This window comes from Epinephelus moara, chromosome 16, assembly GCF_006386435.1.
Source record: "Epinephelus moara isolate mb chromosome 16, YSFRI_EMoa_1.0, whole genome shotgun sequence".
In the NCBI taxonomy this organism is placed as follows: domain Eukaryota; kingdom Metazoa; phylum Chordata; class Actinopteri; order Perciformes; family Serranidae; genus Epinephelus; species Epinephelus moara.
The window spans coordinates 4,657,005-4,680,193 of NC_065521.1; the positions used below are offsets into that span (position 1 = coordinate 4,657,005).

The 23,189-nt window shown below is 43.1% G+C and overlaps 1 protein-coding gene across 1 annotated transcript in view; it reads left to right on the plus strand.

The window, feature by feature from the left end:
• Positions 1–316: 316 nt before the first annotated feature.
• LOC126402557 (zinc finger protein PLAGL2-like) overlaps positions 317–23,189 on the plus strand; it is a 40,754-nt gene continuing 17,881 nt past the window's right edge. Inside the window, exon 1 of the mRNA XM_050064677.1 lies at positions 317–473. The gene's annotated coding sequence lies outside the window, so the exon portion shown is untranslated. The remainder of the gene's footprint in view (positions 474–23,189) is intronic.

Genomic DNA, 23,189 nt, shown 5'->3' on the forward strand with positions numbered 1-23,189 from the left:
TGTAAGGAACTGAAATGTTGTGTCTAGTTTAAAAAAGCTTGTAGGATAATATGCAGCCACGTTTGTCAAAAAATGACAACACGTTAACAATATTTACTTGGAACCCTTGGAAAAAAAAGAAATCTGTTCCTTCCATAATAACTTCCAGAAGGGATTGCTGATGAAACTTACATAAGAAACCGGACGTTTATTAGGTGAGTAATTACATGTTAATACGACAGGGAGACCATCAATTTCATAAAAAAATGCGATGGGGGATGAACCACAGGGAATCTGGGTTTGCTCCGTCTGGACAAACTTAAAAGTTCCCCTGAGCCCGGGGTGTGACGTCACTCTCCCAGAATGCATGGCTTCCAGCGCGGCGCCCAGCAGTCCAGGCCCGGACTCTGACAAATATCTACAAAACTTCTTCCAAAATGTCGATATGGAGACGAAACGGAGGTTGGACGGAGCGCTGGACGGAGGCTCAATCGGTAAGTAGCGATGTTATCGTGTCTGGTGAGCTGAACTTGAGTTACACCCTGCTCGGTAAAATACAGAGGAGTTAGCTCCCGCAAGACAAACTCCGATACAACTTAGTGAACCGCTCATCTTTTGTTTTTTAAGCAGCATGCTGGGTCGGCTTACTATCTAACTTTGTCCACAGCCAAACTACCGCTAATCAGTGGGCTCCCTCGACATAGAACTAGCTTAATACAATTCTAGCTTCCATGCTTAAACCTAATTTCTTCTCCACCGCCGAATTTTGTGAGCACAGACAGGCTAGCAGTCAAATTAGCCCCGGTCTGGTCACGAACGACCCCGTCCCACCACAGTCCATCGTTAACGTTATCAGTTTAGCTTTTGTCCTTTAAGTCTTCCGTTAGCTCTTGTCGGCCTGGGTGGAAGTTTATCCGCGCTCCATTTGGTTTCTGTGGGAAAGGCATTTTCGCAGTTGGTGTAACACAGCGGAGCAAGTTTAGGCAGAAATGGTGCGAGGATTAGAGCTTTACTGCAGCTCCATGCTGAGGACCCACAAGATGGCACTACCAGCTCCCATCACCTTACCCTTGATGCAGAGTCGTCTTGGAGTCCTTTTATCAAGGATTCACTGACTGGGCTTTTTGTACAATGATATGGGGAACATTTACTGGTGGCATAAGAGTTTCAACTCTGCCCGAGTCAAAGTGGTGGCACTGCGTTAGATGGATGTGCCATTTTAAAGCAGATATTACTAAAAATAAATAAATAAATAAATTAAAGTATCTTCAACAGCTATCAAAAGTAAAGGCATTCATTCCAAAGCGTGGTCCTGTTCCATTACTGATGAAAGCTGTGGTCCAGTTCATGGCAGGCAGAAATACTGGACGTACACCCTGGAGTACTTTTGAAATAGGCAACATGTTAATTTAATGAACTTGGTCTGTATTTTGCCCCTCAAATCAATTGCATTTCCATTAGGGCTTTAAGATATCAGGAAAATATGCTATAAATGATAATGTTGAATATTGTGATGACAATATGACTCGCAATTAATAAGAAGCTACTTAAGTATACAGTTTTATTGTCTGTCTGCTTGAGGTTGGCATTCCTAATAAAGACCCCAGACAATTTATGCAGACTAAATTAAAAAAAGGAATGCAGTGATGTTGACAGGCAGGGTCCAAAACTAACTTTTTGTAGTAATTAATGTTTTACAAGCCAGGCAGATATTTTACCAGCCAACCAAATAATTAATAATTTTAAGGAAAAAAAAGTCAAGTCACTTAATGCTGCCGGTGGATGAGACAGGGGGGTGGTGGCGGCAGTGGGAGCAGCAGCAGCAGCAACATTCACCTCCGTCTCTTGGTTGTCGGTCGGTAAAATCTCAGCCTCAGCAAGTTCTTTTGCTTTAGTTTTTTGTTTTTTTGCAGGAGGCTCCGCAATACCTGGCCAGTATCGCTACATGATACTTTTTCTTACTTCTTCTTCTTCTATGGGGGTTCAGAGCATGGAGGTACATTAACAATAGGTTCGTTCGAGATGAGCCAGGCCTGTGCAGATTTGATCACCGGCGATCGGCGCACAATGCATGCTGGTTAGTTTTGTGTCCGACTTCATCCCGACTTACTCTGACGTATTACAAAAGTGGACAGTGATAAAACCGCGAGAGCGAGGCGGCCGCAGTTTTTAGAGCCAGGCGCTGCAGTTGCTCTCCACCGACTGCACCGCCTGGCTGGCTGTGTTAACGTCATGACTGGCGCACTAAAGTGACCAAAGATCGTCTCTGCCTGAAATACACATTACTCTGCCAGGAAACCAGCCAATACAAGCATTGTTCTCCAGTAACAAAAAATGCATTTTTCACTGGTAAAAAAAATAACTCGCCAGAGTGGCGAGTGGTCTTAAAAATTTACAAGCCAGAGACAAAATCTGTCCGTAATTGGCGAGTGGCGAGTGTTAGTTTTGGACCCTGTTGACAGGTTTTCAATGTAGTGGGTCCCAGAGACCACAAGTAGGGCTGAATATCGCCACTGGTTTCCCGAATTGTTTAGATCTCGATTCAAGGGGTGCTGATTCGATCCGATATCGATTCGACTGGAAATTTTTCTGTTGCAATACCAATTTTTGCTAGTATGTGAAAGAGATTCTCAGAGAACTAATAGTGTAACATTTACAAGGAATTAGTTTTTGAAAAGAATAAATTTACAACAGGAATAAAACTGAATATTTTATAACTAAATGTTGTTTCTAGAGCAGCAACAGTAATACTAAAATAGCAAAGTCAAATAGCAAAGTCACAATATAAACTTAATATCTCACTGGAAACAAAATAAAAATGTCCATAAAATCATATTCCTGACATCACAATACTGAGTGAAGTGTAGAAAGAATGAAGAACACAGACATCAGTCGGTATCAAAGGAGATTTATGGTTGTGCGTTGACCCCACGCATGTAGGCTATGCATGTCCCCTATGCCATTGTGAGCATTTTTACTTCTGCAGTGGTGTGTCTGTGTCACTCTGCAGTTACACCTCCAGAACACTAGTCAGCAGCGGAGGTTTCTGTGAAGTGCTGTTAAGTTCAGTGGATTTCAAAACACACCCAAAACACACATTAAACATGGCTTAATAGAGACAATTTGAAAAACAAGTACACAAATTGGCTTCACGTCAACTCGCAGCATTCACAGACAAAGACTGGGGAGCTGCACGTCAGGCTACGTCGTTACGGCGTAGGCTCCAAATTGACGTGGAGCCCATGCTGTAACCTACGCGTAGATTCAACGCAGAACCATAAATTACATGTCAGTCCTCCTGTCCTCTCTGCTCCTCCCCCTGCTGCTGAGGAGAGTCACTGCCTGCAGGTCACATGACCACAGGTCACGAGACAAACTGAGCTAAACTGTTAGACATAAACAGTTGTTGTTGTTTAGCTTGTTAGTAACAATTTGCTGTCAGCTGTAAAGCGTTCTGTGCTTGTTTATAACATAATATTGGCAGCGGTGGATGAGAGACTGCAGACAGAGCAGATTGAAATATCACTTTCCTACAGGTTTACATTAGGGGTGGGGGGAAAAAAATCGATTTTTAGATACATCGAGATTCTGTCTTGAACGATGCAGGCATCGATTTGGAAAACTCATAATCGATTTAATTTTTATATTTATTTTTCAAATTACCGTAACTCCTCGACCATTCACGCTATCGACGTAATTCCAACGGATTCTGAAAGCTGAGAAGCGGAGCACGGATACACGGTACATTACGGTAGTGATGTCATTACCTGTGGAGGAGGGGAGGGAAGTGGGCACAGCAGGAGGGGGAGGGAAGTGGGCACAGCAGGAGGAGAGTGACAGCTGACGAGGAGAGTGCAAGTTGGAGTGATTAAACGGTGTTTTAGCGGCGTTTTGGTGAGTTTTAGCGGAGTTTGGGTGCCGTTTTCTTTATGAATAATATTTAGTATTGTAAATAATAGTATTTATGTTTTTTTGAAAGCTTTTGAGTTTTTTAATACCGTGTTTTTGAGTGTTTTTTGCCGTGTTTTCATCGTGTTTTCACCATAGTTCATAGTTTTGCCATCGTTCGTCTTTTTTTTTTACAATAGTCTGTGTTTTTATAGTTCATAGATAGTTATAGTCAGTTATAGTTTTGTACATACTGGAGGATAAATGTCGAGGACGTCGACGAGGGACAGGAGAGTCCCGTTAAGATTTGTGGAGGATGGACCGGAGGAGACTGGTAGAGTGTAGTCATCTCAACCACAGTAAGTAATAGGCCTACAGTTTGTATGCACTGGATATGTATTAGGGCTGGGCGGTATACCGGTTCGTACCGAAAAACGGTATTTATTTTCGTTATGATATGAATTTTTCATATACCGCAATACCGGTGAATAGCCCAAACAACGTCCGGAACGTGCGCGGCGGGAAAGTGTTTCAGCGGGGACCCATTTCACCGCTGCACACCACAGGCGTGCTTGAGCGGGCGAGAGTGAGAGCATATAGAAACGTTTAGAGGCGAGAATGGCTGCCGGAGAGAGTCCTGAAAGCAAAGCAACTCTACACGATGACCCAGAAGAACTCATACCAAAAAGAGCAGTTTCCCCTATATGCAACTAGCGGAAGCGCACCGACGTTTACAATTCTCCTCTGCTCTCTGTATCGCACATGGCGGAGTTTTGCCCTGATGCGCGCACACACCCACACACACACACACACACACAGACAAAGCGCACACACACAGGTGAGCACACTAGAGCACGGCTCGAGCCGCATTTTCCTGACCGAAGACGACCCGTCCCGAGTTTGAGACAGTTATAACCGAGCACAGCAGTAATGGTTGACCACCACTAGTGACCACTCAAAGCACTTTTTACACTACGAGTCACATTCACCCATTCACACACACATTCATACACTGGTGGCCGAGGCTACCGTACAAGGTGCCACCTGCTACTTAACACACTCACACACCGATGGAACAGCCATCGGGAGCAATTTGGGGTTCAGTATCTTGCTCAAGGATACTTCGACATGCAGCCTGGAGAAGCCCGGGATCGAACCACTGATCTTTCGATTGGTGGACGACCCGCTCTACCTCTGAGCCACAGCCGCAATGGAGCAGAGCGTGTGTTGCGTTCAGGCGTTGTCAGGTAAATAACAAATTCCGGCACTTGAATAGGCCATAGCACAACACAGCAGCATGTCAAGTTGGCCGAACCTGAGCAAAATACCGTGAAATACTGTGAAACCGATATGATTTTTTCTTAAAACCGTGATATGAACATTTTGTCATACCGCCCAGCCCTAATATGTATTCCCAGCTTTGTTACAAAAATCTTTTTCAATATCTACTGCAAATTTTCTTAAGGCCCCCACAGCGTACTATAAGCGGAGCGGACTCCGCAAGGAATGTCTGCAGTCATTCGGGCTTCCATAGTCGAGGGCACTTCCACGTTGTAGTTTCCTGTAAAAATGTCCGTGAAAAATCCCTGCGATGTGAAAAATACATGCCGAGCAGTCTTTTGTGTGACACTGGAGTGCGGAGCAGAGTCTGTGTGGTCATAAAATCTGAGCTTTGCGCACACAGGGCTTGCGGGCGTCCACTTTTAGTCCGGGTGGACGTCCGCGGAGTCCGCTCCGCGTACATTCCGCCCGAGTATGTTTGGGCCTTTATTGGCTCGTTTTAGAATTGAGAATCGTTTTAAAATCAAAATCGTTGCCCTCGGAATTGGAATTGAATCGAATTGTGAGGTGCCTAGAGATTCCCACCCCTAGTTTACATGTTGCTGATCAGGTGTATTGATAAAATATTGACTTTTTCCTCGAGCAGGTTTTACTAGATTCACAGTAACAAGCATAGTTGTCACCTCTCTGTCTCCACCGCAGCATCTGTACTCCGTGATTGTGTGTGTGTGTGCGTAAAAGTGACGCAGCAGCCAGGACGCACAGACAGCAGGAGTGGAGACTGCAACGCAAAAATAAATTACACCCAAATGTAAAAAAGTACAGTTACAGATAAAAGAGCCGGTATCATCGGAGCTTTTCAATACTACGGTCATTCATAATTTAGCGCAGCGGCTTGTTTACTACTGGCGAGATTAACGGCGTTAAAGCTTCACACATCTGTGGGAAAAATATTGAAAGATTGATCTTGGATTCTACGACTTGATATCGGGTCATTCCAGTGAAGATAGATTTGAATCGGATGAATCGATTATTTTAACCCAGCCCTGACCACAAGTGGTCATTTGAGTTGGTCCCTAATAAAATTGGTGGTTTCTAGGTCTGGTGCTATACGCGATAAATCGGTTAATTGCATGGTAAATTTAAAGGGGGACGTTAACTTTTCTGGCTGCGATTAATTGCCATATTCATGCCTGTTTGTTTTCCTCGTCTCTCTCCACCAAAGAGACTAGACGACAAGAGCGTTCACTGCTGTGCATTGTCTGGCAGCCAGGTGAGTTGGTTCATCAGCGTAATGAACGGAGGGAAAGCTCTTGTTATCGAGTGTCTTTGTCTCTGTGGGGGAGGCGGGGCTATGGGCTACACACATACAGTGTGATCTTCGTGAGGGGGAGAGGAGGCGGAGAAAAAAAACAGAGTTGAGTGTAAGAGAAAGACAGGGACCTTGTTCCTAAACCAAATGCCACGGCCCCTATTTGGGAGTATTTTGGATTTAAACCATATGACAGATGTGCAATAGATGTCGTACAAAACAGATCAACATAATAAACTGATAGTAATCCGTATGAGAGAGAGAGAGAGATAGAGAGAGAGAGAGAGAGAGAGAGAGAGAGAGATGAAAATGGGAAGAGAGGGAGCAGGTAATACATTACCGCAGGATTAGCAGAGAGAGTTGGTGATGAGTTTGTGTCCCCTGGATATTTTCATGCAGAAATGTGCATGTGAATATATATAGTCCGTTGTCCATACAGCCACGACATTTTAAAATTGAGAGACTGCAGCATTTAGTCAGCCTCCTGTTGCGGTGGTCCAAAGTGATGCTCTGCATAATCCTGAGCCTCCTTTGGGTCAGTGAATGATAATTTCACATTTCCATGTGTCACCATCAGTCTGGCTGGATATATCAGTCCGTATCTGACGTCTGGTCACCCTCGTAGCATCTCTGTAACTTTAGTGAAAGCAGCCCTCCACTTAACCACTGAGGGAGGAAAGTCTGGGAATAGGTGTATGTTTAGTCCCTGGTATTGCAGCTTCTTTTTCTCCATGGCCCGCCGTAATATTTTCTTGCGAACATGATAGTAATGTAGCCTCAGGATGAAGGGTCGTGGTGGGTCTCCTGGTTGGGGTTTCTGGCGGTTAATCCTGTGTGCTCAGTCTATCAATGGTTTCTCCTCCAGAGATAGTGTTTCAGCTAGGACCTGGGAGATGAAGGGTCTGTCCCATTATGCACGCTTGATCACACTTACGCACTTGGACACTTGATGTGCGCGTCCATGTGCTTAGTATAAGTGTGCAAGTGTATCCCATTTCTACGCCGACCAAAAGTGCAGTGCGCTTGATTTGTACTTTACCCACACTTACGGTACGACCGCACCTGAGCAATATTTGGGTAGTATAAATCCCACAATGCATCACCAGCTGGTGGAGTTCCAACAAACTAAAGAAGAAGGAGAAGCTGGTGAAGTCTGCCCACTATAGTTCAGTGAGTCTGCCATCATCGGGATTTCGACTGAGATGCCACCGAAGAAATTTCAATGTAAGAAAAATGTTTTATAAATGTAACCTCATATCATAGTCCCGTTCGTATCATAGCGTCATGATGGTACATGTTAGGGAGCTTTGTTAATGTGTCTGTGGTGAGGAAATTCACATCAAGCTTTGACCTGGAATTATCAACTAGCAACAGAATTTATCAGAAATGGGGACCACGGAACAAACGTTGCAATTCATTAAGTTAAGAATGGAAAACGATTACCTCTTTACTGGGGCTAAAAAATACTGCAGCTGATGGATACAGGTGAGTAGTTTGCTCCGTCATTTCTTTTGATTGATGTCTTTATTTCGAACATGACAAACATTACAAAACAGTAGTTAATTTATTTAATCCTACCCCTTTTATTCACTAATTAATAATCTCTAACTTTTCTTTAGATATCCAACGTAGTGTTATATATGCCAGCATATTAATTGACTTCCTTAAATGCATGTAATGGAAATATTAAATGAGTGGGTATTCTTTACCGTTACTGCCATGAGAGTGATGTGGTCAGGAATGGTGCTCTTGCATTAGCCATCTTTGAAGAAGGAACAGAAACTGTTTCCTGTTTAGACCATATGTGTACTGAAATAAGTGAAAAAATAAGTGGAAAAAACCCCCAACTAAATAAATAAATAACGGTCAAAATAATAATAATGGCCTTGATGTCAACATTTTATCCCATAATTATATTTTAAACCCACCATGCGCCACCTCTTACCGCAATGTTTTAATCTCATGAATTTGATGTTTATGTAGCTTTTACGATGTGGTGCAGAACAGACAGAAGAGTATGAGCTGAGATACTTCATGTGGAGAGGGTCATATGCGTGAGTTTCATTAATGCGTGAGAGCTGGCAGCTCTGATATAAGCTAGCTTGTAAGATAAATAGTGATTTTTTTATATTGTTATTATTTTATTTATTGTCACTGATTTATGAGCAAAGATTCTAAATGGGAAACTATTTCAGTTCTTTTCCAGAGACAGCTATACTGCTACGGTAATTATTAATGTGTAGGCTATGTGTGTATGTGCGAGTGTGTTAAGCTTACCGCATGTATTAACATGACATCTCGGTTGTCAGAATGGGCATTTTGCTCTCTTTGCCTACGTCTACGCCTTAGCATCTGGTGGGTCCTCCAAAGGATCTGGCCAAGCAGAGTGCCAAACAATGCCAGCACAATCAGCTGCATTTTTGCAGAGAATAACATCCAATGCGCAATGTAAGGGGTGTTGTCAAGTCTGTCCCAATTTTGTTTAAATATCCCGCGTACTTGGCCACTTAATACGTGCTTGAACACTACAGACAAATGTACGTTCCGCGTGGCAAAACATCACCAAAGTGTGTGCATAACCAAGCGCACTCAACCAAGTGTGGAAAAATGGGACAGCCCCGAAGTCTCTGGCCCGAGGTCCTTCTTTCCCCTCCGGTATTCCCACGATCCTGATATTATTACGGCGTGAGCGCGCTTCGAGATCCTCGCATTTTTCACCCAGCTGTTTTACCTCTGTTGTCAGGCGGTCCACTTTGGTCTGAAGTGTAGAAAGGATGTCAGAGTGGTCTGAAGCGCATTTCTCAAGTTCTGCACAGCTGTTTCACTTTTCAGTTCTGAGATTGACTTCTGAATACTTTGGTTCAGGGATAAGGTCTCCCCCCTAATGGTAGCTGACACTTCTGTGATGCGGTTTTCTGTGGTGGCACACACGTCTGATTTGATCAAATTTAACTCCGCGCTTAAAGTAGCAATAGCCGCTAGCACCATCTTGTTCGATGGCTCGTCCTCGATTTGGTCATCCGGGGCTTCAGGATCAGGTGAGTCTGAGGCCTCCGGGCCTACTCCGGCGTCTCAGCCCTCCTGTGTTTTGGCTTCACCATCGTGAAAAGTCGAGCAAATGCAGATGTTCCTCGGGTCGCGGAAGTGTTTATGCTCTTCTGAGAGTGTGTAAAGTTAAATATTTTTGTGTTTTTGTAACATTTTAATCGGAATGATGACGAGCTGTCTGCGGGTGCGTCTTACTCCTACATCGCTTACTAGCGCCCCCTGCAATCTAAATATATATTAGGTCTTACAGCTGTGTTTGAGGGCAGATAAGTACTATCTGAGGAAAAGAGGTCATGAATTTTGCCTCTAATAGTTAGAATTTTGTCATTAAAAAAGCTCATAAATCATTACTGCTAAGGGCTAAAGGAATACAAGGCTCAATAGAGCTGTGATTCTCAGTCAGCCTGACGAGAGAGAGAGAGAGAGAGAGAGAGAGAGAGAGAGAGAGAGAGAGAGAGAGAGAGAGAGCGAGAGCGAGAGCGAGAGCGAGAGCGAGCGCCCGAGCGACCGACCGACCGACCGACCGACAAGACGATCAATTCAGGAGAGTTTAAAGTCTGTACGGGAAACCTCTGTTACTGAAGGACATGGTATTAAATTTACCTGTGGATATTCTCATTTATCCAGGTCATAGTTATCTCAAGGCAATTGAATCGAACGCAACTGGACTTAGTTTTGTCGTTGACGTTTCACCTCTTATCCAAGAGGCTTCATCAGTTCATGCTTGTCTGACTAGGCTGGAACTAGTCTGGTGTGGAAAAATCCAGGTATTTAACCTCTGAGGAGGTCTTCTAAAGGCCAATGATGTCATTGGTTCGTTCATTAACGACGTTCGTTGAAACTCCTGCTGTAACGGTGGTTGTTAGAGTCGTTAGAGTCACATGAGGCCATTTGTGAATGACCATGTTTTTAGAGGTTAAGCTGTTAAATCTCTAGCTTTCCAGGATTAATCCATTATTTCCTGCGGCGGGGGGGACAGGCTAAGTTACCTGTGAAAATGGGGGTGTTTTCAAAACACCCCCGTTGTTGACAGAAAGTTGGACTCGCCCAACTTCACGCTCAGCGTCGTGATGACGCAGACCTCCTGTCAGTTTCTGTAGGCTGAAACCATTTCCCTCAGTGGAAATGAAGCTTGTATTTACTTGTATTTCACAGATAAGAGACAATAAATTGTGAAGACAGTAAAGCCTCCACAAAAATAGCATTTTAAGTCTTGTGTGTGATCTTTCCTTCAGGGATTTACACTTATGGATTTATTTTGGCTTCATATGAGCAGAGGAAATCTCCGCTCGTGGCTAGGCTAATATATACAATATAAAATGCCATAGGCCGGCGCTAATAACGTTAGCATGTTGTATTTGCTTGGAAAAACGTGTTTAGTATAAGACAGTTGTTTTGTCGGTGAATGTTGTGAGTTGTAATGGAGCCACATTATGTACCATTACCTTTGTTACATGTAGCTGTTGTCCCTGGTTTTATATAAGAAGAGGACAAGATCGCTAGACGCTAGGCTAATTTATACAATGTAAAATGCCATAGACTTGAGCTAATAACGTTAGCATGTTGTATTGGTGGGGGAAATGTGTCCAGATAAAGTGTTTGTCAGTTCTGCGATTTATAGTGAAGCCAGTTTGCGTACTTGTGTTTGAAATTGTCTCCATTAAGCCATATGTGTGTTTTGAATCAACTATATAAATAAAGTTTGATTTGAACTAAACTTAACAGCACGTTTTGGAGGTGTAACTGCAGAGTGACACAGACACACCACCGCAGAAGTAAAAATAACATGCAGATACACAGACACACCACCGCAGAAGTAAAAATAACATGCAGATTTTTTATTTTTCCCCACGACTAATCGATTAGTTGAAGATTATGTGCGACTTTAGTCAACCAAGATTTTCATTGGTTGACTACAGCCCTATAAATCTCCTGGGCAAGGATGAAAGGACAGCATTATAGGTGGGGGATAGGTGGTGTCGCAGACCTCCTCCTCTATTGAGAGATGGTTTTTCCAATTTCACATAGATGGCTTCTTTTACACACCTTTCAAACCATCTGTCTTCCCTGTCCAAAATGTGCACATTGCTGTCTTCAAAGGAGCGTACTTTCTCCTTGAGGTGTAAATAGACAGCTGAGTCTTTCCTTAAATTTTGCGACAGCACTATCTGATAAACATCTAGTATAGTAACTATTGCTGAGTGGCGTGTAATCAAGTAAAAAGAAATCAGAAGTAATCAAATAATGATCCGATAGTGAGGGAAAGACTGTTAGGTTATCAATTTCAATTCTAAATGTCAGAACTAGATCGAGGGTATGGTTAAAACAGTGAGTGGGTTTATGTACACCCTGACTGAAGCCAGTGGAGTCTAATAATGAGATAAACGTGGTAGCCAGGGAGTCATTATCAACGTCAGCACGAATGTTAAAATCACCTACAATAATAACTATCTGATTTAAGAGCTAAACTGGATAAAAACTCTGAGAATTCAGATACAAATTCAAAGTATGGGCCAGGAGCACGGTACACTATAACAAATAAAAGTGGCTGTGAGGTTTTCCAGGTCGGATGTAAAAGACTAAGAACGAGGCTTTCAAATGAATTATAATCTAGTTTAGGTTTAGGGCTGATTAACAGACTAGAGTTAAAAATGGCTGCAACTCCCCCTCCTCGGCCGCTGCCTCGAGGAATGTGGGTATTATTATGACTGGGAGGAGTGGATTCATTTAGACTGACATGTTCATCTTGACACAGCCAGGTTTCAGTGAGGCTGAGTAAATCAATGTGATTATCTGATATTAATTTGTTTACTAACACTGCTTTAGATGTTAGAGACCTGATATTTAACAGTCCGCATTTAATTCTCCTGTTTTGTCTTTCTGTCATCTGGTCAATCTGGTGTTTTCAAAACACCCCCGTTGTTGACAGAAAGTTGAACTTACCCACCCTACGCTCAGCGTCACGGTGACACAGACCTCCTGTCTGTTTCTGTACACTGACACCATTTCGCTCAGTGGAAACGAAGCTTGTATTTACTTGTATTTCACAGATAAACAATAAATTGTGAAGACTGTAAAGCCTCCACTAAAATAGCATTTTAAGTCGGGTGTGTGATTTTTTCTTAAGGGATTTATACTTCGGATTTATCCTGGCTTCATATGAGAAGAGGAAATCTCCGCTCGTTGCTAGGCTAATGTATATAATGTAAAACGCCGTAGGCTGGCGCTAATAATGTTAGCATGTTGCAGTGTTTCCCACAGGATTTTGGGAAACTATGGGAAATGTTATTATCTTATATTATCTTTGTAATATGATTATCTTATCTAATGTTATTACTATCCTAAAACATTCTCCAGGTCCTCTGTAACTCTGCAGGACTTATTTCCACCCTGCCCAGCAGCAGTACCGTGGCGAACGGTCCCTAACTGCGGGGAGAACGGAGCAGGCTTCCCCGGAGGTCCGCCGCTTTTCCCGGTCCCTCTTTTCCATACTTTGGGATCTAGTTTCGCAGACCGGGCGAGGCGGAGGCGCAGTGCACCTGCGCTTCGCCAACTGGGTGTGGCCAGACGGATTTTGCAAGTTTGGCACACCGTGCGCGCTGGCGCAGCTACTCGGTCTGTCCCACCTCCGTCCCTCCTACCTGCGCAAGTTGGAAAGAGGGAGGAGAGAAGGCGTGGAGTGGGTTTTACATACATCACACCAATCAAATGAGCTCCTCTCCTCGCCCTTAAATGCGCTGCGCGAAGGCGTAATGAGAGTTTACTCAATTCGCCATTGTAGAAGAGAGCAGCAGTGTCAGACGGCCAAACTTCTCCCAGGAGGAACCTGATGTTTTGGTCCGGGAAGTCCAAGCTTGCAGTGTACGAATATACGGAACTGCGAGCAGACCTCCACGGGCTGATGATGCAAAGGTAGCCTGGGAGGAGGTCACCACAATTGTAAATCAATGATGCGTTTCTCTCATGTGCGCGCTCTCTCTTTCTCTCTCGCAGTCTCACTCTGTTTCTTTTCTTTTGACTTTTCTAAGATGACAGATACTGAATCTATACTCCCTATCTGATGCTGTGGCTGTTTGTGGTTGGCTGAGAGGGATGTGAACTCATTAGTTTGCAGCTGTGTTAATCAAATCAGGTTGGGTTTCCATTACGCGTGCCAAACGTGCCAAACGGTGCCAATCCCCTTTGATCTGACATCAGATGTGACGGGACAGTCGATATAGAGATACATTTATGTGCTGATTGCAGATAGTTGCATTGAATAGTGGTTTTTTGGGTATTTATTGCATCGTTAATGTGCCTGATATTCTGGAAACCTGCCTGTGAGGTTTTGGTGACGTGTGCGCACTGTCCGCCGGTCAGCCAAACTTCGGCTTACACCGGCTGCGCTCCCCCTGCGCTGACAGTAGACCTGGTTTCAGATGGCGAGCTTTTAGCGCACCTTCGGCGAAGCCTTTTGGCACAAAACTGTCACTGCGCCAAGCTGGATCTGTCGACACCTCCCCTGCTGCGCCACCACACCCATCTCAGCGCACCTCGGTCTGCCAAACTACCAAACTGAGCGCGCCTCAGGTTGCGCTGCTTGAAACTAGCTCTGCGCGGGGTTCGCCACCCTGCGCTGCACTGGGAAACTAGAGCCCTTTGACTTATTTCCACCCTGCCAACAGTGGGACTTATATTCATTGTGCCGACAGTGGCTTGGAAAACCGCCCATAACCGTGTCACACGGGGAAGAGGGAAGGCGGCTGGAGTTCCTCCAACATTTGCGGTTAGATTATCATATATTTTTATTGACAAAAATATAGGCTGCTTCGGCTGATTTTTTTTTTTTATGCGCACATGTGCCCCTAAATATTTTTTACAGTTCGCACACACTTATTTTTAGTCGAGTGAAACGCTTGCACTGTCAAGCGCTGGATCTGACAGCCTGAGCACATCGGCACAAAATGCTACGGCGTTCGAGATATTATTTATATCATGAGAAGTCAATACTTTCGGCAGCCTAAATCTTTTATTTAGAAACTATGGCGGGTCAAATTAAACTATGGCGGGCCGCCATAGTTTCGTTAATTAATGGGAAACACTGATGTTGTATTTGCTTGGTACATGTTTAATATAAGAGTTGTTTTGTCAGTGAAAGTTGTCAGTTGTAATGGAACCAAATTATGTAACGTTACGAGGAAGGAGAAGAAAAGGCGGTCCAAGGTCTGACAATTAAAAAGCTTTATTAAACAGGCTATAGAACAGATAAAAATTACCAACATGTTTCGGCCTGAGTCAGCCTTCGTCAGGGCAGATAGGGTAAGACAAGTCATAGGGCATTTATATACAGTGGTGTGAAAAAGTGTTTGCCCCCTTCCTGATTTCTTACTTTTTTGCATGTTTTCCACACTTAAATGTTTCAGATCATCAAACAAATTTAAACATTAGTCAAAGATAACACAAGTAAACACAAAATGCAGTTTTTAAATGAATGGTCTTATTAATGAGGAAGAAAAAAATCCAAAGCTAAATGGCCCTGTGTGAAAAAGTGTTTGCCCCCTAAACCTAATAACTGGTTGGGCCACCCTTAGCAGCAACTACTGCAATCAAGCATTTGCGATAACTTGCAATGAGTCTTTTACAACGCTGTGGAGGAATTTTGGCCCACTCATCTTTGCAGAATTGTTGTAATTCAGCCACATTGAAGGGTTTTCGAGCATGAACCGCCTTTTTAAGGTCATGCCACAGCATCTCAATAGGATTCAGGTCAGGACTTTGACTAGGCCACTCCAAAGTCTTCATTTTGTTTTTCTTCAGCCATTCAGAGGTGGACTTGCTGGTGTGTTTTGGATCATTGTCCTGCTGTAGAACCCAAGTTCGCTTCAGCTTGAGGTCACGAACAGATGGCCGGACATTCTCCTTCAGGATTTTTTGGTAGACAGCAGAATTCATGCTTCCATTTATCACAGCAAGTCTTCCAGGTCCTGAAGCAGCAAAACAGCCCCAGACCATCACACTGCCACCACCATATTTTACTGTTGGTATGATGTTCTGTTTCTGAAATGCGGTGTTACTTTTACGCCAGATGTAATGGGACACAGACCTTCCAAAAAGTTCAACTTTTGTCTCGTCAGTCCACAGAATATTTTCCCAAAAGTCTTGGGGATCATCAAGATGTTTTCTGGCAAAAATGAGACGAGCCTTAATGTTCTTTTTGCTTAGCAGTGGTTTTCGTCTTGGAACTCTGCCATGCAGGCCATTTTTGCCCAGTCTCTTTCTTATGGTGGAGTCATGAACACTGACCTTAACTGAGGCAAGTGATGCCTGCAGTTCTTTAGATGTTGTTGTGGGGTCTTTTGTCACCTCTTGGATGAGTCGTCGCTGCGCTCTTGGGGTAATTTTGGTCGGCCGGCCACTCCTGGGAAAGTTCACCACTGTTCCGTGTTTTCGCCATTTGTGGATAATGGCTCTCACTGTGGTTCGCTGGAGTCCCAAAGCTTTAGAAATGGCTTTATAACCTTTTCCAGACTGATAGATTTCAATTACTTTTTTTCTCATTTGTTCCTGAATTTCTTTGGATCTCGGCATGATGTCTGTAGCTTTTGAGGATCTTTTGGTCTACTTCACTTTGTCAGGTAGGTCCTATTTAAGTGATTTCTAGATTGGGAACAGGTGTGCAGTAATCAGGCCTGGGTGTGGCTACAGAAATTGAACTCAGGTGTGATCAACCACAGTTATGTTTTAACAGGAGCTGGGGGGCAAACACTTTTTCACACAGGGCCATGTAGCTTTGGATTTTTTTCTTCCTCATTAATAAAACCCTTCATTTAAAAACTGCATTTTGTGTTTACTTGTGTTATCTTTGACTAATGTTTAAATTTGTTTGATGATCTGAAACATTTAAGTGTGGAAAACATGCAAAAAAAGTAAGAAATCAGGAAGGGGGCAAACACTTTTTCACACCACTGTGTGTGTGTGTATGTATGTATATATGTATATGTGTATATATATATATATATATATATATATATATATATATATATATATATATATATAGTGTGCGCGATGGGCACTGTGGGCGCGCGCACTGTAGTATCGATACCTTGGCAAATTAGTATCGTATCAGGATACAGCGTTTGAGTATCGATACTTTTCGGAGTATTAATATTTTTTAACAACCCTATGTTCAACCAGCTGTGTCTGCCCTGAGGGAGGTCGTGGGTTCGATCCCCGGCCGGGTCATACCAAAGACTATGAAAATGGGACCCATTGCCTCCCTGCTTGGCACTCAGCATTAGGGGTTGGAATTGGGAGGTTAGATCACCACATGATTCCCAATCGCGGCATCGCTGCTGCTCACCGCTCCCTCGGGATGTGTCAAATGCGGAGGACAAATTTCATACACTCAGGTGTTTTTTTTTTGCTTGTTTTTTTAATTTATTTATTTTTTTAATGTTCACATCGCGCGTGTGTGTGCGTCCAGGTCCGGGCTGCTGCTGTGGGGTGAGGTGCTGCCTGTGTCTGCAGCGGTGCCTGCTTTAAATGGTCAGTGACGGCTGATCTTTGCGCGAACCGGCAGATCAGAGGATAGCACTTTCAGTATCGATACCTGTGCACGTTGATATCTAAATCAAGTTTAAGTATCGATTAGTATCTCAGAATCGATTTTTTTTGACAACACTAGTCTATATCATTACATGACGTTTCCTGTTGCCAGTAGGTGGCGCTGTACTCATAACTAAATATTGGCATATAGTCATCAATCAGACCAAGGTTCGCAGTCGATCGGATAAAATCTCTCGGACTAGTTTGTTGAAGTACAAGCCCTGGAAATGGGCAAAAATGCACATAAGTGGCACAAGTAAATACAAAATGGCAGACTTCCTGTTGGGTTTAGAGCATGGCTCAAAGAGGCTTGTTTGGAGTGTTACAAGTGCCTACCAAGTTATCTAGTTGAAAGCAGCTTCGGGGGCTGTTTTGTTGAAATTTTGTAGGTGGCGCTACTGAGCCTTTTTTTGGCACCGAAGTGTGAGACCCTTTAAAATATTAAATTTTTGAGCAGTTCTGATATATGCGCAAAAATGCACCAAACTTGCACAGTAAATTCAAAATGGCTGACTTCCTGTTGGGTTTAGAGCATGCCTCCAAGAGGCTTTTTTGTATGTCTTGGAGTGTCACATATGCCTACCAAGTTTCATACATGTAGGTTAAACTAGCTTCAGAGGCTGTTTCCTCAAAATTTTGTAGGGGCACTACTCTGGCATTTTTTGGCACCCAAGAGTGTGACCCCTAAAATATCAAATTTTTCAGCAGTTCTGATATATCTGTAAAGTTTCATGAGTTTTCGAGTATGCTAAGCCCCCCAAAAAGGCAATTCATTCGGAGGAAGAGTAATAATAATTCCTTGCATTTCAATAGGGTCCTTGCACCATGTGGTGCTCGGGCCCTAATAAGTAGGGTTGGGCATGCAGAACTGAGAACCAAGTGGAACCGATTCCAAAATTTCAGTTCCATTGGAACCTTTCATACGTTTTAATTTCGGTTCTCCCAAATGGTTCCTAAACAATTTTCACGTGCGCTTTATTATTTTTTTTGTGTATACGGCTGCTTTCACGACAGCTGCCAAATCCGGGTCCTTTTTAATCATATAGTCCAGTAAGGATAGAATAAGGCCGCTCCCTCCCTCAGACATGTTATCAAAAGCATCTATCTTCCCTAATAGAGGCAGCTGGTTTTCTGTCAGAAATCCCACATCATCAATGAATGAGGAGACATAATACCTGTTCTTTCTAGGGCTGTAGTCTCCTGGTCGACTAGTCGATTATTTGGTCAATATGCTCTCGTCCGACCAAATTCTCAATAGTCAAATAATGGGCGTGTTACTTTCATAAGTAGAAAACTGCTACATAAACAGCTTTCCAAGATTAATCCAATATTTCCTGCGGCGGGGTGGACAGGCTAAGTTACTTGTGAAATTGGGGGTGTTTTCAAAACACCCCCGTTGTTGACCGAAAGTTTGACTTAGCCACCCTCATGCTCAGTGTCATAGTGACGCAGACCTCCTGTCTGTTTCTGTAAGCTGAAATCATTTCCCTCAGTGGACACGAAGCTTGTTGTATTGCACAGATAAGAAACAATAAATTGTGAAGACAGTAAAGCCTCCACTAAAATAGCATTTTAAGTCGTGTGTGTGATCCATCCTTAAGGGATTTATAGTTAGGGATTTATCCTAGCTTCATACTAGGGCTGACCCAAAAAATTCGAAGCTTCGTTCGATGGCACAGGATTCGATTGTGGGAAGAAAAAAAAAATTGAAGCGTTGGCGCTTTTTTTTCCCGTTTTTTTTTTGGGGGGAGGCCTTAAACGCAACACTAACCCCCACCAGTCTGATACTGACAATGAGCGCACTCAGAGCTGGCAGACATGTCCAAGAGGTAATCAGATGTGTGGTTGCACTTTGAAATATACCCCGACAACCCCCAGAAAGCAGAATGCCAGATTTGCCAAAAGCAATTGGCATATCACAACTCAACAACAAATTTGGGAAATCACTAGAAAAACGTAAGTAGTAATTAAAAAAGAAAAAATCTCTGACAAGGAAATAGAAAGCCCGACGCACAATGGAGACCTGCTATTATCCTGCTTGAACACAGACGACTAAATTCTTTCAACAGTGTGACTCAAAATAATGATAAAATAGATTTTATTGATGTGAAATATGCATTTTCCAGTTCCACCGGTCCGCTCTGAGTCTGGTGTCAGAGACACTTCTGATGCTCTGAGTTGCGCATCTGTTTGATTGTGCTGTAGTGTGCGCCGAGGGTTTTAATTTAGTGTTCAATCAAAAGTTAAACACTACTTATCACCGACTATTAGTGTTTTTTCGTTTGTGAATATTTTTATCTTAATTCTAGTGTTGGAAGAAACTTCGTTTTCGCCATAATTATTAGTACTTTTTTTTTTAACCCCCCCCCCCCCCCCAGTTGTTGAATGCTTTGTATTAAATTTGTTCTGAGATCTGAAGCTTTGAATGCCCATAAATGGATTCGAAGGTCAGCCCTACTTCATAGGCTAGGCTAATGTATACAATGTAAAATGCCATAGGCTGGCGCTGATAATGTTAGCATGTTGTATTTGCTTGGAAAACGTGTTTAGTATAAGACAGTTGTTTTGTCGGTGACTCTTGTGAGTTGTAATGGAGCCAAACTGTGTGCCGTTACCTTCGTTACATGTTATTGTTGTCTCTGGTTTTATATGAGAAGAGGAAAAGATCACTAGACACTAGGCTAATTTATACAATGTAAAATGCCATAGACTTGTGCTAATAACGTTAGCATGTTGTATTGGTGGGGGAAATGTGTCCAGTAAAAGACAAGTGTTTGTGTGCCAGTTCTGTGATTTATAGTTAAGCCAATTTGCGTACTTGTGTTTGAAATGGTCTCTATTAAGCCATATTTAATGTGTGTTTTGAATCAACTATATAAATAAAGTTTGATTTTGAACTAAATTTAACAGCACCTAACACAGTCCTCCACCACTGACTAGTGTTTTGGAGGTGTAACTGCAGAGTGACACAGACACACCACCGGAGAAGTAAAAATAACGTGCAGATTTTTTTCCTCCCATGATTAATCAATTAGTTGAAGATTATGTGCGACTTTAGTCGACCAAGATTTTCTTTGGTTGACTGCAGCCCTAGTTATTTCGTAGTTGGTGCTGATGCTGTATTCAAGCCAGTCTCAGTTATGATACCTATCAGGGACAAATGAACGCTTCCTCCCGCTGAAAATGCTGGCAGGGTATCGCTGTAAAACTATTTGGTTGGGCTGGTCGGTCCCGAGGTCATCCATGGGTGCTATTCCACAGGTAGGATTTAGGCTTGCTAGCTTCAGAGGCAGCGGTGCTGGGGCCACGCGCATTTGCTTGAACTTGCTCACTTGAAGAGGCAGCACCGTGTAGCTTCTTTCTTATATCCATTCTCCGTCCGAGGTATTATTTCAGTCTGACAATAGCTTGCTTTACTGTGAGAAATGGTAGCGCCATCTTGCTAACTCACTGCGCTCTCAATTGACGTTATGGCAATGAATCAAACCAGGAGGTCATAGGTCAAGCATCGGACCAATGAGCATACGTCCCCTGATGTGACGGAAATGTAACCAACAAATGTCTTGTTTTAATTTAATTTTATTTTGTTTTATTTTTATTTTTCATTTAATTTACCAAAGATGATTTCATGGTCAATATGATCAATTTAAAGTAATTATTAAAATAATGACACACCCAGGCTACCTTTCACTTCATAGGTAGATGTGGAAAGTCCATGACGAAGTGGCAAAATGTGATGAGGTCAGGGTGAGAATGTGTTGTTGTGTGATTGGTGATTGAATACTTTATAGCATTCAACATGGAGGAACCACTAGCTTAATAAAAATAAAAATATTTCTTTCCTCTGTGACAGAATCTGGGATTGAGAGTATGAATAGGTAAAGCATCAGAGCAGAAATGTGTGTGTCCGTTATCATTCACCTTCTGTCCCTGGGGTTAGGCCAGTGATCTCTAGTGATACACACAGGCCTAGAAATGGAAGGTCATAGTTCACCCGTCTACTCTTCCCTCTGGGCAAGCTGGTGGCCTCTAATCGTCACCATCTTGAGCCCTTAGGATAAGACTGAACCCTATTACTATTCAGAAGATGCAATAAAGAGTGCGAGTGGAGGGGTTGACTCGTCTTAAATAAAATATCACAATCTTATTGTAATTCAGCTTTCAATTGGAATACTGTGTGAACCTGCACAATGTACTTCTACATTGTGACAAACCTTTCTGAGATGACAATTCTAATGTGTCTCCATTAGGCTTATAAAACTAGGCTTCAGTATTATCTGTTTTTCTGCAAATGGCAAATAAACTGATTCTGATCATTCAGTGTTTACCCAACATGCTCAATACATAGACATTCAATGACACATTGTCAGTAACTTATTACGTTATAAAAAACAATGAAAATATGGACTTACCCATGTTTAAAATGACCTGTTGAAGTGAAAAAACGAGTACTGACAGGAACAGACGAGTGGAGTCGATGTTTAACCGGCGCGGAGAGTGCAGGAGAAATGCGCTGCCTGTGTGGACAGTCAAGCGCCTGCGAGTACACTCGCAGGACTTCCACGGCACTAACGCGCTCGGTGTGTCCTTAGCGTTAATTATAACAGTCAATTTATTGAAAAATGTTGGGTTTAAATCGGGCTCGGGCCCATAATTGCAGTTAATTGGACGGGCTGGGTCGGGCTGCATTTTTTGGGCCCGATCTAAGCTCTAATTCAAACGTGTCACACACATCAAGTTGGGTCAGTGTTTCATGGGGTTATGATTTTATGATTATAGGATTTTATATGATAACTTTATCTGATTTTTTAAAAATAAAAATTCCCTCTGTGAAATAAGCATGCAACCTTTTTTGACCATAAGGAATCGAAATGGAGAATTGTTTGGAGCCAGAATCGAAAACTGGAATCTGAACCGGAATTGTTCAAATTCAAACGATGCCCAACCCTTCTAATAAGCACTGCATCATTGGATAGTAGACTGAAAAGAAGTTGTAGATTTCTCAGTAATGTTAATCAACAGCACTGATCCCTCCCACTGAATATTCCGTCCAGCCATCAGTTGGCAAGACCCACATTTCAGCTGGAACATAATGTTTGCTAGCTAATATTTACTGCCAACTTGCTGACACTGTTGGCTAATGTGCCAGACCAAAGACATTTTAAAATCTCTAGTGGCAAATGGACCTGCACTTGTGTAGCACCTTTCTAGTCTTCTGACCACTCAAAGTGCTTCAATGCCCCATGCCGCATTCACCCTTTCACACACTAATGGCAGAGGCTACCATATACGGTGCCACCTGCGACTCGGCTTAAATGCACTCACACATCGATGGAACAGCCACCTGGAGCAATTTGCCCAAGGATACATTGACATGCGGAGTGGAGAAACCGGGGATCAAATCCTCCAATTACCACCTGAGCCACAGCCGCCCCCCACAGTTGGCATTAATGTTACTTATCATTCACCATTCAATGATGTTTGGTGACAGTGAGCTGAATAGTTTATCAAGTGTTTGCTTCTTTTAACAAAGTCGTGATTAGCTTTAGCTGTCCAAGGCTGTGTTTGGGTGTATGAGTTATGCATGCTGTTCAGAGGAGGAGATTCATCCCTTGAACACCAAGCCAGTCTGTTTTCCATTTTTCAACTGTAGAAGCAGCAGCTTTCTTCATCATCTTATGGGGCGGCAGTGGCTCAGTCCATAGAGACTTGGGTTGGGAACCGGAGGGTTGCCTGTTCGAGTCCCCGTCCGGACCAAAATATGGAGCGTGGACTGGTGGCTGGAGAGGTGCCAGTTCACCTCCTGGGCACTGCCGAGGTGCACTTGAGCAAGGCACCGAACCCCCCAACTGCTCGGGGCGCCTCACCAAGGGCAGCCCCCTCACTCTGACATCTCTCCACTTTGTGCATGTATAGGTCCTGTTTGTGCATGTCTGTGTCTTTCGGACCTGTGTGTAATTGACAAGCAAGAGTGAAAACATTGAATTTCCCCTCAGGGGGATTAATAAAGTAAATAAACTAAACTAAACTAAACTAATCATGGGGGTGGAGTTAGTCAGTACGTTTACATGCAGCTAGAGAAAATCGAATTATTGGC